At 39.2% G+C, this 15,723-nt stretch overlaps 1 long non-coding RNA gene across 1 annotated transcript; it reads right to left on the bottom strand.

The window, feature by feature from the left end:
- Positions 1-14,291: 14,291 nt before the first annotated feature.
- On the bottom strand, positions 14,292-15,130 carry LOC311087716. Its single transcript, XR_014607356.1, has 3 exons — positions 15,077-15,130; positions 14,809-14,956; positions 14,292-14,370 (listed from the first exon to the last, which is right to left on the bottom strand). It is a non-coding gene; the product is annotated as an uncharacterized lncRNA (long non-coding RNA).
- Between the last annotated feature and the right edge of the window lie 593 nt (positions 15,131-15,723).

The following is a 15,723-nucleotide window of genomic DNA, read 5'->3' on the forward strand; positions in this document are numbered from 1 at the left end:
GATAGCCTGGTACACAGGGGCATAATTCAAACACAAAGCTTGTCGTTGCTGCTCAAAGGCATTACATACAATGCTGAAAACAAAAAATGCATGTACAGGGAATGCAAAAAGTGCTGTTTTGATGAGACTCATCTTGCCGAACACAACCCCCCTTGATGCTGCAAGATGGGAACAGTGGCACAGAGAGGATGCGACTGTTGGTGATAAAGTCTACAAGAACTGGATCAAGAAAACAAAGTGTGGTACTGTTGCACAACTGGTTGAGGAGCTCAGGCATGAGCTGGAATCAATAGGCTAGTTGCACGTGGCCACCATGTTGGATTTCTGATATGCGAGTGTGTGGGTAGACACTTCCGGTTTCGCATTACGCTCGGTGCAGGGAGCCGGAGAAAGCCGGGAATTATCTCTTATATTTGTGTATAGAATCAATTATATCACTTAAAATACTACTAAGATCCATATTACTATCATACGAGCCAATGGCAATTAAATGCACGGCTGCATAGTCAGATTAATGAATGAAATACAATTGTTCACGAACAGAAGATTGTATTTGACTCATGCTGCATACGCAATGACAATTATGCCTACTGTAAATATAGAGTTACAACTACGATTAGAGTTGTTTGCATAAAATGCACCGTGAACATTCACACGTTTGCCCTGTGATAGGCTGCAATTTATCTCCATAAATTCTATTTTCTCAATTCTGCGCATATATTTTAACTTACTTACATCAATTGCTTGATCAATATTATCATCACATATACACATTTACATTTTTAACTGTAGGTACCACAAACAATTTAATATAGCTAAGTTTGTGTATATTTTACATGTAGTAAAATACTGTATGTGCTGCTTATAAACACCAGACAGATAATGATTCATGAAACAGATCTTTACTCATCTCACTTGCACAAAGTAAATGCAGTAATAGAAAGCATAGAAATGCACAGGTGAAATACACTGAAAATTATATGCATTTAAAAATTTGGTCGGGTTGAAGTCATCCCTCTGGATCTTCTGTATCCACTCAGCCCGTACCGCAGCGCCAACGGGGAATGCATGAAAACTGACTTTCTCTGTTGTAACGTGACAAAGCGGTACATAACGGCACACAGCGATGAAGTGCTGAGGCTGTCACCCTCTGAAAGGCAAGTCGCCTCTCTTGAATCCTAAAAACACTCATTGTGAAAAATTATCTCTCTGGTAATGGAACTCGGTCGCTGTTGTCTCTCTCTCTCGCTGTCTCCCGCTCTCGCTGTCAGATCACCGGAAGTACTGGCCCACACACTCAAGTTCGAACGTCAACGGTCGCCATATTGTGCGCCGATCGAATTGGAAGCCATCAGTAAAACTGGCTACACCAGGCCAGAAAAAGTAGGGAAATTAAAGAAAAGGTTGCTGAAAATGAAGTCATCCTACACCCAAGCTGTGTCCCAATTCAGGGGCTGCATTTGAAGACCGATTGCGTCATAGCGGCACAACGAAGGCTGTCTCAATTCGAATGCGGCCTACCGTTAGTGTTGCCAAGTCCGAGGTTTTCCCGCGGAATTGGGCTACTTTTAAGTTGTTGCCGCGGGAAAACTTTTTTCCCGCTGGTTGATTTCCAACCCCGTAAGTACGATTTCGGAGCTCCTACACCCCAAAATATCCCTCAGACGTACAATCCAGTGGAGAATTCGGCCGCCCGATGGAGAAGAGCCGATGGGCTTTCGGGGCTTCTTTTGGGCTACTTTTGTTGCATGGACCTGGCAACGCTGCCTACCGTCCTTCTTTTCCCGGGCCGCGAAGGATAGAACGAGGAACCAGCATCAGCCAAGAGAAACGAGTCCGAGAGGATGAGCTGATTGAGATATTTAGGGAGGACATGAAGTCTCAAAGAGAGAAAGAGGAGAGGAGAGCAGAGAGAGAATGGACAGACTGGTAGAGAAATAAACTTTTGGTTATGTGAATTAAAATTTGTTAAACAAGTATACATTCCTTTTAAACGTTTGTAAATGAAACAAAAAAAATATTTTTTATTTTTGTAATGCAAGTTATAACTTGGAAATGTAATAAATAAATTATTTTGTAGGCTACATTTATTTTTGTCATGTAAATTAATTTGTAAATGAAACAAAATAAATTGTTCTATAGGCTACATTTTTACTTACAGTACTTTTTTTATTTATTTACAAGATAAGTTACGTTTAGATAAGAAAAACAAAATACAAATTTAAATGAATAGTATACATAAAACAGATATGAAGAAAAAAATTTCTGTAGACTTTTATTGAGCTGAGCAGGAGAGCCTGGTGCTGCTGCTGGATCGGGAGGGCCGCAACAATAGAGACGCTGGTAAGGCCTTTGCCGGTGGGACAAATGGGATGAGTGCATATTTCCACTGTCTACCAACAGGTTTGCGTGGGCTGCCAATCACTGTTCTCAGAAAGAGGGAAGAATAAATGAAATTATCTCACACACTAAAAAAATCAAACCATAAATTATTTTAACATGCAAAACTGTCCTATGTGCTAAACTCTGCAGGACAGCGGCCCTCCAGGACTGACGTTGCCTATCCCTGATATACTGTTATTTTATTTTTTAAAACAATATCTAATATAAAAATCTAATATCCATGTGTAAAAAGTCAGTTTTTCAGAAAAAGTAAAATATTTGCCTTTATTTATGGCGTTGAATAGCAATCTAAAGTACTTCAAATTTATACTTAAAGGGGTGATGAACTGAGAAATCAAATTTTCCTTGAGCTTTTGACATATAAGAGGTCATCATATTATAAGAATATCCTGTAAGTTTCAGAACTGAAAACGTCCTTGTTAGTCCAATAAAAGCTTTTATTGACACCAGGCTCAGCAAATGACTCGTTTTTCAAAGTGGGGAACTATGACGACAAAGAGGATAAAACATCACCCCCGCAGAAGAAGATCAACGCCTACCTCAACACGGCCGGTTTAGCCCCGCCCACCGATTCGCGCATTACACGCATAGCTAAATAACATAGGCCTACCTCGTGATGACAAACCGGATCGAGCTACCGAGCAATAAACATGCCGTTTACAAAATATTGTGCAGTGCCTGGTTGTGGAAGAAGACAGTCGCTGCATAAGCTTCCTCTGGATTCCAATAGGAATGCATGGTTAAACTTTATTTTTAATGACGTTTCAGCTGATGTGGGTAAAACATTGTCCGAGATGCTGTGACGTTCGGCCTCGAAGAAAAGGTTCTTTTGCTGCAATTAATCAATTGTGCCCACATTGTCAATACTTTAGAAAATGGCAAAGCCAACCTGTTGTTGGCAGCACACCTTTGGGCAACCTCCAGTTATCTGCTGCCATATACTTCACTGGCGCATCCTTCTTCAAATTACAAAAGGTACTTGGAAAGGAAATACTGAAATTCACTAATATAATTAATGGATTAAATACAAAAATGTTTTGTATATGACTTAGGTATTCAACGCAATGCATGTCAAGATGATTACACACAGAACTTTTCGAAAGCATCCCAGCATGTATCTGGAACCTGCAATAATCTATATGTGGAAGAAAGAACAAGAAGAAGTCTTGCGCCAGCTAAGCCAGGGGGACAAAGTGATAGCAGGTGGTGATATGAGAGCGGACTCACCAGGTAAAATAATAATTGTGATAGCTGTGTAGATTAATTAAATTTGTATGTACTGTTGTTGTCAGTCTTTTTTTTTTTATCGTATCATTTATTATGACCATGTAGTCACACATACAAATATATTTTAGGCCACTCAGCAAAGTATGGTGCATATACCTTAATGGACCTTGCGAGCAACATCATATTGGACATACAGCTAGTGCAGGTGAGTACCAATACATATATAATACCAATATATACACCAATACCAATAACTACTGCATTGGGGCGGCAGTGGCTTAGTGGTTCATGTAGGTTGTCTACAAACCGAAAGGTTGGTGGTTCAATCCCCGGTTCCACCTGACCAAGTGTCGAGGTGTCCATGAGCAAGACACCTAACCCCAGCTGCTCCCGACGAGCTGGATGGCGCCTTGCATGGCTGACACCGCCGTCGGTGTATGAATGAGTGAGTGAATGGGTGAATGTGAGGCTATGTAAAGCGCTTTGGTGGCCATAGGTCTGTGCAAGCGCTATATAAATGCAGTCCATTTACCATATAACATTTGCTGCTTGTATGTACTTTACTTTGGTGATTATTTCCAGAGTACACGTGATATTGTAAATACTAATTTATTCAGGCTTGTCTAAGAAGTTGGAAAAAATCAGCAAAGATAAGGACTGTGAAGTAGTGAAAAAGTGGCAGCATAGCATAAAAAATCACGTCTACTGGACTGCAGCTACTTCAAAAACACCTGTGGAGCGGGTAGCAAAATGAAAGTCCATGGTAAACCATATTCAAGACATTCACGTACATGACAACCCATCATACCCCCAGTGCGACCATGAAATCCGTGAATCGACTGATCGCAGCAAATGGTTCCAACCAGGTGACCACATTACATTTATTTGTTTCAAATTGACAAAATATATTGCTTAACGTTTGTAAATGTACAGACCATTTTTACTTTCATAAATATGTTGGTAAGTGTCCTTGTTACACCTGTTACATAGTAATCACAGTAAATGATGCATGATTACATGCAATTAACCCTAAAACACCCTAATCCTACCATTACCCTATAGTAGGAACATGTAGTTTGATAAGTAATTGATATTACTCAGTAGTATTACACTGTAACACGGGCACCTAAAATTAAAGTGTACTGGTAACCAATTTTTTTTTTTATACAATTGTAATTGTTTGTTATTTGGTTACAGGAACCAAAGCACTATGTACTGTCAAAAAGATTCTTACAAACAAGAGAATGATGATATCGAGAAACTCAGTCCTCACTTTTCTTTGGAATCTTTTCACAGTGTCATTTTACGTTTTGCACCCAAAAATGTGGTTTATCCTTACCTTGGAATGTTGTGCAGGTGTGTTTTAAATTAATATGATTAAAACCTCTATAATGATGTCTTTAATAACTTTGTTGATGTATTTAGTTGTTTTTATTTCAGACTTTATTTGGCAGGTATGCATTTCAACGAGAACTCAAATCGTCCTCAGGCTAAAACATCGACTGGAAAGCCAATGTATAGGCTTTTGTTTCCCAAAGCCAAAAAAGGAATATACTCCATGAGGCCATTAAAATCACAGGCAACATACTGTAAGTTAAACAAATTTATTGTTGTTCACAATAAAGTAAATACAAATTTCAAATCAATAAATAACATGCATAATATCTATTGTGCAATTATTTTTTTCAAGGCTATGTCATCAATTTGATGACGTTCCTTTTTGAAAAGGTAATCCCAGACCCTCTTCCCTACATGGAGGAGATCCACAAACTAAATGTCCCTGAAACACTCTCTGCCCAGTATGACAGACCCTCCATGGAAGAGGCCATCGCAAGGCATGTATCACGGTTCAATCAAGGGGAGGTCTAAATCCTACGTAGCTGCCTCCAGCGTCTGGAAACTCTTGGCGTATGCGCAGGACAACACAAGACGGGATAACAACCCTGATCTTCCTGCCCAGATAGCCCCAGCACCAGCTCACAAAGGTCCTGTACGCTAAGTGCCTGTAGCGCCTAATGTGAAAGACATTGACAAAATGAGATAAATTGCTTTATCTGCTATTATTGTGAATTGATGACAAATGTTGTCATTACATCTATTGTATTGATTTTGAATTAAAAAAAAACATAAAAACAATCAAACTGTTCTTGTTAAAATAGTGTTTTCACTGAAACATACTGTTGTATGAAATTTACTTAAATTCTATTCTAATGTAATGACTGCTTTACAAAATAGTTATTGTATTACAAAGTGAATTATAAAGACTTTTTTGACATTACACAAATCTTACTGTTCTATTCCTCTGAGTCTCAAGGCGCCATAATCAGCTCTGTAAACATCAAGTGCATTCTGCAGAGAATACACATTAAGGCACACTGGTTCAAAGCCTGGGTGATGGGTCATGCATGTAAGTATGTCTGGTACCTGGTTAATCCTTGTGACAATCTACAAAACAAGAACACTTTAATTCTCTCTCTCTCTCTCTCTCTCTCTCTCTCTCTCTATATATATATATATATATATATATATATATAATTAAAAACATTCACATAAATATAAGTAAACATAAACATTGTGTGTCTTGTACTTACCTGAGGAATCTCCAAGCAGCATATATTTTCTCTTTCAGTTGGCATAACAGCACAGTTACACCTACAGATTATTGAAAAAAGACGTTTTTAGTTATACTTAAAAGACGACAGTGTGTATGTTTTACACCTCACTGACCATGTTGAACGAAAAACTAAGGTACAACATTCGACAAACTCTGTTTTATTCATTAATAATTAATTAACACGAAACAGTAATTTAACCATTATTTCTAATATATCAGTGGTAAGTACAAGTACATATACCTGACTTGTCACAACCAAAACGTACAGTATAAGGATTATGTATGCATAATTGTTTCACATTATTGGTAATTTTTTTAATTTTGACAAAAGACTTTAACCATCATATTCGCTTACACTATAATATCAAATTATAAAAACCTTAAAGTCCCTGTAAAGGCAATTCTAAAAAAAAAATCTAAACACATTATAAATGTTAGAAATGTATTGCTAAATCATATTACAAAGACTGTGAACTGTGAAGTACTGAATTGTGGAGTTAGACCGTTAAACAGTTTTTCACCATGCTGTGTTCCGGATTTTTTGGGCGGGGCTAAAACAGGGGCTCGATGACGCACTGAAGCCCCTGAGCTCCTGGACACGCCCCTACTTGATGATGCACTGGAGCCCCTGACCCTGGCCCCTCCCCTAACAATATAGCACATTCACATCAGTTTGCCGATCGCGAGTTATTGTCAGTACTATTAGTTACTACATCCTACAGTTTGCTAGCTAGCTATGCCTTCGTCACGGAAATGCGTATTACCTGGATGCGATCACGTACAAAACAGATCGGTGTCCTTATTTAAATTTCCGAAAAACTATCATATCAACAAGAGGTGGATTAATTTTGTGAAGAGCCACCTTGATGGAGAGTCAAGGATCACCGCCAAAACCCGCCTCTGTAGTGATCATTTTACACAGGATAGTTTTATAAACTTTCGTCGGAGACAACTGGGATTCACTGATAATCCGCTGTTGCTGGTGAATGGGGCCGAACTGACTATCTCCCGCCTCGGCGATCATCCTTCCGTCGCGCCGACAACTGGTGCCATCATCGGCAGTGCGTGCCCACCAATGAGTGTAAGTTGCCTTGTGTGCTTATGTTATAATTATAGTAGGTAGTCCAGGCTCGAACATGTATGGCTGTGTAAAACCAATTAAGCTGCTAGGAGCATCCATTCCGGCTGTAGCGGTGACAGACAGTTGAGTGTGGCGATGGCAGCTTTCCCGCGAGTGGGCGTGGTTTCAGCGCAGCCAGCGGACACGCCCCCAGCGTTTGAGAGCAGAGACTACTGCTCATTTTTTCAAGATTTTGATAGCTTATTTTATGTACTTGCCGGCTTTTTTTATCATTCAAATTTGGCTGGGTGGCTAATAACACATTTTTCTGTGGTGTGACAAACTCAGAACACATACTTAATTTTGACTTTACAGGGACTTTAAAGATACATTAGAAGTAGCATAAACAATTAACAATAACTTACCACGCTGTCACAGGCTGAAGTATCCGTTGTATTTGAGGTGTTGTTGGTTCATTGTCCTGCAATTCGGGATCAGACTCTGGGTCGAACATGTATGGGCGAATCATTCCGGTTGCCATTTTACAACATTGGAAGTTTTCAAAACAATTTCCCCCACGTGCACTGACGAGTGAGTTGAAACTCATTATAATATGCAAAACTGTTATCCACTCACAGCAGTGGGCGTTTACTTCCAAGTCTTCAATGCGACACGCCCATAAAAACCGAGCGTTTTTGAGCTAGGCTCAAAACTAGGGTAGAAAATAGCCTATTACTTAATCATTTTGATGTTTTTGAATGTAAAAACCAAGCGAACGTCATAAGTTGACCTCAGACAACAATATTAAAAAAATTAAAAAGCCAGTTCATGACCCCTTTAAATACAGAGTAAATGTATTTCGTTACATTCCACCACTGGAATGTTCTACAGTTCAGCCTGCAGAAATGTAGGCTTCGGCTAAAGTTCTCGAACCACCAATCATGTGGGATCCCAGGTTGTCACCTATGATGAAACACAAAGAAGCTTTAAAAGTTTTGCCATCATTCACAACAACACCATTCTCCTCAAGATCTTTGAGATCTTCAATTAGTGATCTAAAAACATGAGCTGGTCCAAAGTGCTTAAAATCTTGCTCATTACACAAAAGAACAAGTTGCATGTGATCTATTGTATGTTAGACCTGTTGTGAGGTAAAATATCAGACAAGGTAAGATAAACTGCCAGTAATTTGTGTTTCTTTCTAGCTGAGCCTAAAGGATTTACCACCTCAAATGAATCCTGGTAAATGATCAAACCCAGAGATGATGGATCAGTTTGAAAGAGATCATTTTCAGAAAAATTCTTACCATCCTTTACATCCCGAAACAGATTAGTTTCAGCTGTTTGTGAGTGCATCTGTTCATATTGATCCCTCACAGACTAGCACTGAAACAGAGCGCTGATGGTCTGCTTAACTGGGACATTTTGAGCAAAGCACCCTCTCATTTCTTTCACTGACTCCTAAAAAAATAGGGACTGGCTCAACATAGTGGAAATCTTGCTTGAAAGTAGTCTTTCTCCTCTGTGCTGTACTTAAAACACCACTATTACAAGCTGTCAGCAAATCCTCCCTAGACAACTGATCAATCACATCATTAATCCTTTCCTCTGGTAATTCAAGCAAAGCAAGCTTTTCTCCCAGTTTGCTGAGAATATAAGACTGCCCAATGTCATGGATGTTTTGAAATTCTTCAACAATGCCTTGAATGGTAGACTCAGGTAATAGCAATTTAGCTTGCCGTTTCAGATAGAAGAGGGTTAAATTTCTTAGAAAAAGAGATTCATCCACAACTTCATGAAAATTTTGCTCTACATCCTCTGATCTCTCGCTCTCAGACACGTCATCTGAAACTGGAGTTTCCATGGTCATATATAGCAGGCTCCCAGCAAACATGAGACGTCAGATAGACGTTCAGATCATGTCTGTATAACGTCCGTCAGTTCAGACCCACTTTTATATGTCTGTGGACGTGCAAAAAAGGTAAAAAATCTGAACGCCTGACTAGTACCCCCTATGGACGTCTGTGGACATGCAAAACAGGTTAAAAATCTGAACGTCTGACTAGGGACCCCTTTGGACGTCTGTGGATGTGCGAAACCGTTTCAATATCCGAACATATGACTGGGGAGCCCTTTGAACGTCTGTGGACGTGCAAAACTGGTTCAATATCCGAACGCCTGACTAGGGACCCTTACTGTGGATGTTTGTGGATGTGCAAGAAAGCCAGGACTCCTTTAGGACAGAAGACTATTTCAGTATCTGAACCAATCTGAAACGTGTCATTGTGAAATGCAATAAGTTTTGACAAATAGTCATACGAAGTACTGTTAAATAAAAATAATCACATTATTATGAAAATGGCAAATGATATTACATATTAAGTTGATATTATGCAATCATTGAAAAATTACAATTTATTTAATATATGGATTAAGAAATATATGGATTTCTGGGAAATGTCTGAAAAATGTTGCCCAATTTAAATTGCAAAAGTGCAAACTTGCACATTCAGTGCATGTACATGTAATTTCTAGCATTAAAAGCAATTCAGTAGAATTACAATCAAGCTGGATCTTGCACACAGGGTTGAGCCCACAATGGGCCTAAAATTTTACAGATTTTTGGAGTGAGATCATAAGTGCATCTTTTTTTTTTTTATTCAATGCTTGCACATATCTCACTATTTACCACACTGCAATTATTAATATTAGTTTGACCATGTCATTGGAGGACACGGAATCCTGTACTGATGAACAACTATAGCAAATACATGTTTATATGTGTGAGATTAGGGTTAACCCTAACCCAAGCAGAAAATATTTCATTATAGGCTACAGCAAAGTTATACAGCAAGCAAGTAGGGAAATCAGAAGCTAAATCGATAATAAAGAAAGAAGTTATGAGAATGTGGAACATTGGAATAGAGGAAAGGGGAAGGGAACTATTTTGTAAACTCTCAGGTTGGGGTAACATAAGGGGGTGTGCAGAAAGGAGGAAACCATCATTGCAAGATTACGGTTAGGACACACTGCAAACTCTGCATCTACTAGGCAAGCATGATACTGGTTTATGTAATAATTGTAATGTATCTGATCAGCAGAGCATGTTGTTATGATGTGCAATAAATATGACAGCAGTAGTCAAGAGGAAAATTGAGGACATGGGAGAGGACTTGCATATTGCAATATGCATATACAGTAGCTTGCATAGCACTTGCACATAGCACTTGCATATATTTGTCCTACTGTTAGTTTAACTGCTTCTATTGTTCTCATTTGTAAGTCGCTTTGGATAAAAGCATCTGCTAAATTAATGTAAATGTAAATGAGATTTATTAAAGAAATATCAAATAAATCGTCAGGCCATAAAATAATTAAATATTTATTTTCTGAGAGCTACCAAGCTGGATTTTTTATATATATATATATATATATATATATATATATATAATATATATACATACAGTGCAATGCAATAATGAGTACACCCTCTTTGAAAAGTAACATTTCACACAATATGACAAGGAACACAAAGATATATTTCCAAAATGTTCCCAGACTAAGTTAAACACAGGTTCTGTTGTGCCTTTGAACTCAAAACAAAGGCTAATAATATAACTTAAATTATTTTTATTTCAGTTTTAGTGAAAGTGGGGTGGAACAAAAGTGAGTACACCCCAGTACATTTAGTACTTTGTATGGCCTCCATTATTTGCAATGACAGCCCCAAGTCTCCTTGGCATGGAGTGCACAAGTTGACAACATTTGGCTACATCAATCTTTTTCCATTCTTCAAGGATGACATCTTTCAGAGCCTGGATGTTGGATGGAGAATGATGCTCAACCTGCCTCTTCAGTATTCCCCAAAGATGCTCTATAGGGTTCAGATCAGGTGACATACTTGGCCATGGAATCACTCTCACCCTGTTCCTCTTCAGAAAGTCAGCAGTGGCCTTAGATGTGTGTTTTGGGTCATTGTCATGTTGAAAAATGGCACGACGACCAACGGCCCGAAGTGATGGAAGCATCTTAGCTTTCAGTATAGAGCAGTACATTTGAGAATTCATGATGCCATCAATGAAATGCAGTTCTCCAACACCCGCAGCACTCATGCAACCCCACATAAGAACACTACCCCCTCCATGTTTCACTGTGGGCACCATGCATTTTTCCTTATACTCCTCACCCTTGCGACGCCAGACTGTTTTGAAGCCATCAGTTCCAAAAAGATTGATTTTGGACTCATCACTCCAGAGTATAGAGTCCCAGTAGCCTTCATCCTTTTCAGCATGTGCCCTGGCGAACTCTAGACAGGCTTTTTTGTGACTGGGCTTTAGGAGAGGCTTCCTTCGGGGACGACACCCATGCATGCCATTCCGCTGCACTGTACGGCATATTGTGTCACGTGACACATTCACTCCAATTTCAGTCTCTACTTCCTTAGATACCTGTTGTGCACTTGCATGCCGATTTTCCTCAACTTTTCTCATTACAAGCCGCTCCTGCCTGGGTGTTAATTTTCTTGGCCGGCCTGTACGTCTCTGTACTTTGGCTGCAGTTCCATCTGTCTTGAATTTTTGGATCACTTTTGCAACCGTGTTCTTACTGATAAGTAAGGCTTTACTGATCTTCTTGTAGCCCTCACCTCTCTTGTGTAAAGCAATAATCCGCTTTCTCAGATCCAGAGACATTTCCTTGCCATGAGGTGCCATTGCTGACAGCAGGAAATGGGAAAGGGTGGTTTGCTTTAGGTAACAGCCTTTTGTAGGCAACTGCCTAATTAACACCTGTGTACTTACTAATTAGACTCACCTGTGGTTAATTGTTTGTTCAGGTCCACATTGGTAGCCTAAAACGTTGCTTTACTCAGAGCCCTTCAGTGGGGTGTACTCATTTCTGCACCACCCCACTTTCACTAAAACTGAAATAAAAATAATTTAAGTTATATTATTAGCCTTTGTTTTGAGTTCAAAGGCACAACAGAACCTGTGTTTAACTTAGTCTGGGAACATTTTGGAAATATATCTTTGTGTTCCTTGTCATATTGTGTGAAATGTTACTTTTCAAAGAGGGTGTACTCATTATTGCATTGCACTGTATATATATATATATTTTTTTTTTTATTATTTTTTTTTTATTATTCTTCATGATAATGATATAGCATGTAAGTTACCCTGGATTTCCACCAACTGCAGAACGGCTGCGGATCGGCTCCGCTGTGTGTCGGCTCCGTGCTCCGCCGTCCTTCAATACGGATTTGTTGCGGAACGGCTGCGGCTATGACTGACAGCTGAAGTCACGAGGACCCACGAGATCACGTGAATGCACGAGATCACACGAATTCACGAGTGATATAACAGGATGCCCTGTGCTGAATTGCTGCGGAGCTCTCCAGCATCCGGCAAAAATAGAAGCTCTGTGTATCTGCTCCGGAGGGCTGCGGATCGCCAGAGTCAGAACGCAGCCGTTCTGCAGTCAGTGAAAATACACACATTTGACTTTAATGGAAACCTATTGACTCCACCACTGTTCCAGAGCAGATCCACAGCCATTCCGCAGCCGTTCCGCAGTTGGTGGAAATTAGGGGTCAGTCTGCTGTATTTATACCTCGTCATTGGTTGAGTTAATTAACTGAATGCTCTCCACCTGTGCTAATTAGGTTAATTATCTGAATCTGCTCCGCCTGAATTTTGATAATAAAACATCATGTTGTGTGATATCAGTGTTTGGTACTATCTTTGCATAAAGCAAAATGTAATTCATAGAACTGAGTGAATGATGATATTAGATAATGCTTCGACCTTTACCAAAGGTTTTTGAATTCTTCACAAATGTGAGTTTTGTTATTTTTAAATCTTGCAGTGTTCAGTCTTTATAAAAAGTGACCTATGTTTATAATTTTTGAAAGCTAATGACTTTAAAATCCAGTTGCAAATATTTGTTGAAGTATGAAAGTTAACTTTGCATGAATATTCCCTAAATCTTTTCCAGAGTACGTGGTGACCAGGGAGTTGAAAACGTGGATATTGCACATTGCATGTTCTCAGTGCGAGGAACTGGTCGAGGTAGCTTCATTGCCGGAAAAAGCGTTCACAATCAAAGGTGCAAATTCTGTTTGTTGTTGTTGTTGTTATTTCTGGTGGGGCCCAAAAAAATCACTTGCCTGACTTAATGACATCGTTATTAGGCATGTTAATGTGTGGCATTACAATACACCTCAGTCTGTTTGCTGTTCTGCAGGGATTAATTGATCCCCTGACATCATCACTGAACTACCGAGAGCTCTATGTCCAGTCACTTGATATTATTCAAAGACTGTGCTTTACTAACATTTGACTTCTTACATTAAAAAAAGAAACTTACAAAAACATATGTAGTTACATCAGAAATTTAATTCACAAGAACATCACATGTAACAACGTTTTGGCAAAACTAACTTCATAACAGTGTTGTGCAAATTTAAAACTTTGTAAGCCACTCTTTTGATAATAAATGATAAAGTAGTGTTTTTTTGTTTTTGTTTTTTAAAGAGGTCAAATGAAACAATTCATTCACGTACGAGTGTATTAACAAATCTGTTCTAAACCCTGTAAAAGTAAGCTCCCTGTTGCACTGCAATTTTCATGTTTTCTTTAAATTCATTTAAACTTGTTAAATGTGCAGTGGGAAATGTGATTGTCTGGGTGCATGCACTGACAACAGGGTAGCAAATTCTGTGGTCTGGCATACGTTCCATGCATGTATGGTCAAATAGAACAGTGATTTTAAAAGCTTGTCTCTCTGAAAGAAGCAGATGTCTATGTGCTTGACCAGACAGCCACTGCATTACTTTTGACACAGAAAGTGCCTCCTTATCCTCAGAATCTCCATCTAGGGCAGTAAACATACATAAATGTATTTAAAGTATCTAAAAAAGACTTAACATTTGAGTAACAACAAACTTACCTTCAAGTTCCATTAAAAAATCCTGGAAGTTATTCAAGATTTGCATTTCTTTGCTGTGCTTTAGAGTGCCACTCTCACTCATTTGTGGGTCAAGATGTGACACAATGTAATGAGAGTCCACCTGGAAAAACATTCCAGAGAGAAAATAAAAAGCCAAATATCATCTAAAGAAAATTATGTATGCAGTATTCAAAAATAGGAGTTCAAAAGAGTTTCTCTAACACAGTGGTTCTCAATTCCAGTTCTGGGGACCCACTGCTCTGCACATTTTGTATGTCTCTTTTATCTGACACACACTGTTTAGTTCATGGAGCTGCCTCATAACAAGCTGATGACCTGAATCAGGTGCGTAAAAAAAAAAAAAAAAACATACAAAATGTGCTGCGATTCCCACGGCATTGTAACCCTAAGTTGATCATAGCTCCACTGGTGACAATGGTTCTCCCATCAACTTAGGCTAACAATGGTTTTGGGAAACACAGCCCAGAGCAGTGGGTCCCCCAGGACTTGAGTTGAGAACCACTGCTCTAATGATTTTTACAAAAGCTATGCACATTACCTGATCATTGCCACCTTCAAAAACAAAGAGGCCACGGCACACTTCTTTGTTGTTCTACATGTTGTCCACTAGACGGTAAAGTTGGAGGCCCTCACGGAGCTGCTGAAGCATAAGAGTTCTTCGAGCAGCGTCATGCATTGCAATTGCCCTTTATAGAACAGAAACAAACATTGTTTTACAATCTAATAATTATTACTTGCATTGTTTGGAAAATAGATTTAAAGGGATAGTTCACCCAAAAATGAAAATGTGATGTTTATCTGCTTACCCCCAGGGCATCAGATATAGGTGACTTTGTTTCTTCAGTAGAACACAAATGATGATTTTTAACTCCAACCATTGCAGTCTGTCAGTTGTATAATGCATGTCAATGGGAACTTCATCTATAAGAGTAAAAAAAACATGCACAAACAAATCCAATTTAAACCCTGCGGCTCGTGACGACACATAGATGTTTTGTGCGTTTTCTTGGCGTTCAAAAATTCCAAAGACCTGGGTCCTTGTCTCCGTCTGGAGTTTTGGGATTGGTAGTTCTGTATTTTCTGTTGAGCTGCCACCGGGTTTAGTTTTTCTTGAAGGCCATCGTGGGATTGGGGTTGTATTCTTTGTTTTGATTGGTTTTCTCATGTCTTCTTTTTATTTTTATTTTCCTCCTTCTTTTTCTTTCTCGGGGTTAAGGTGCACTTGTGGTTTGCTGGTAGTGGGTTCTAGATTGTTCGGTTCGACCGTTGGATAGAACATTTCGTCATCCGAGTCCACCGTTGCGCCCATAGTAAAACCGCATTCCTCTGCCAGTTTGTGTCTCTTAGTCTCGGGATGGTCGTCACTACTGGATTTTTCCCCGGTCTCCGTCAATTTACGGCGGCTAGTTTCTTTAGGAGTATCCGGTGTTATTTCCTGATCAGTGTTTTTTTG

Source organism: Abramis brama, assembly GCF_963993115.1.
Source record: "Abramis brama genome assembly, chromosome: 7".
Classification (NCBI taxonomy): domain Eukaryota; kingdom Metazoa; phylum Chordata; class Actinopteri; order Cypriniformes; family Leuciscidae; genus Abramis; species Abramis brama.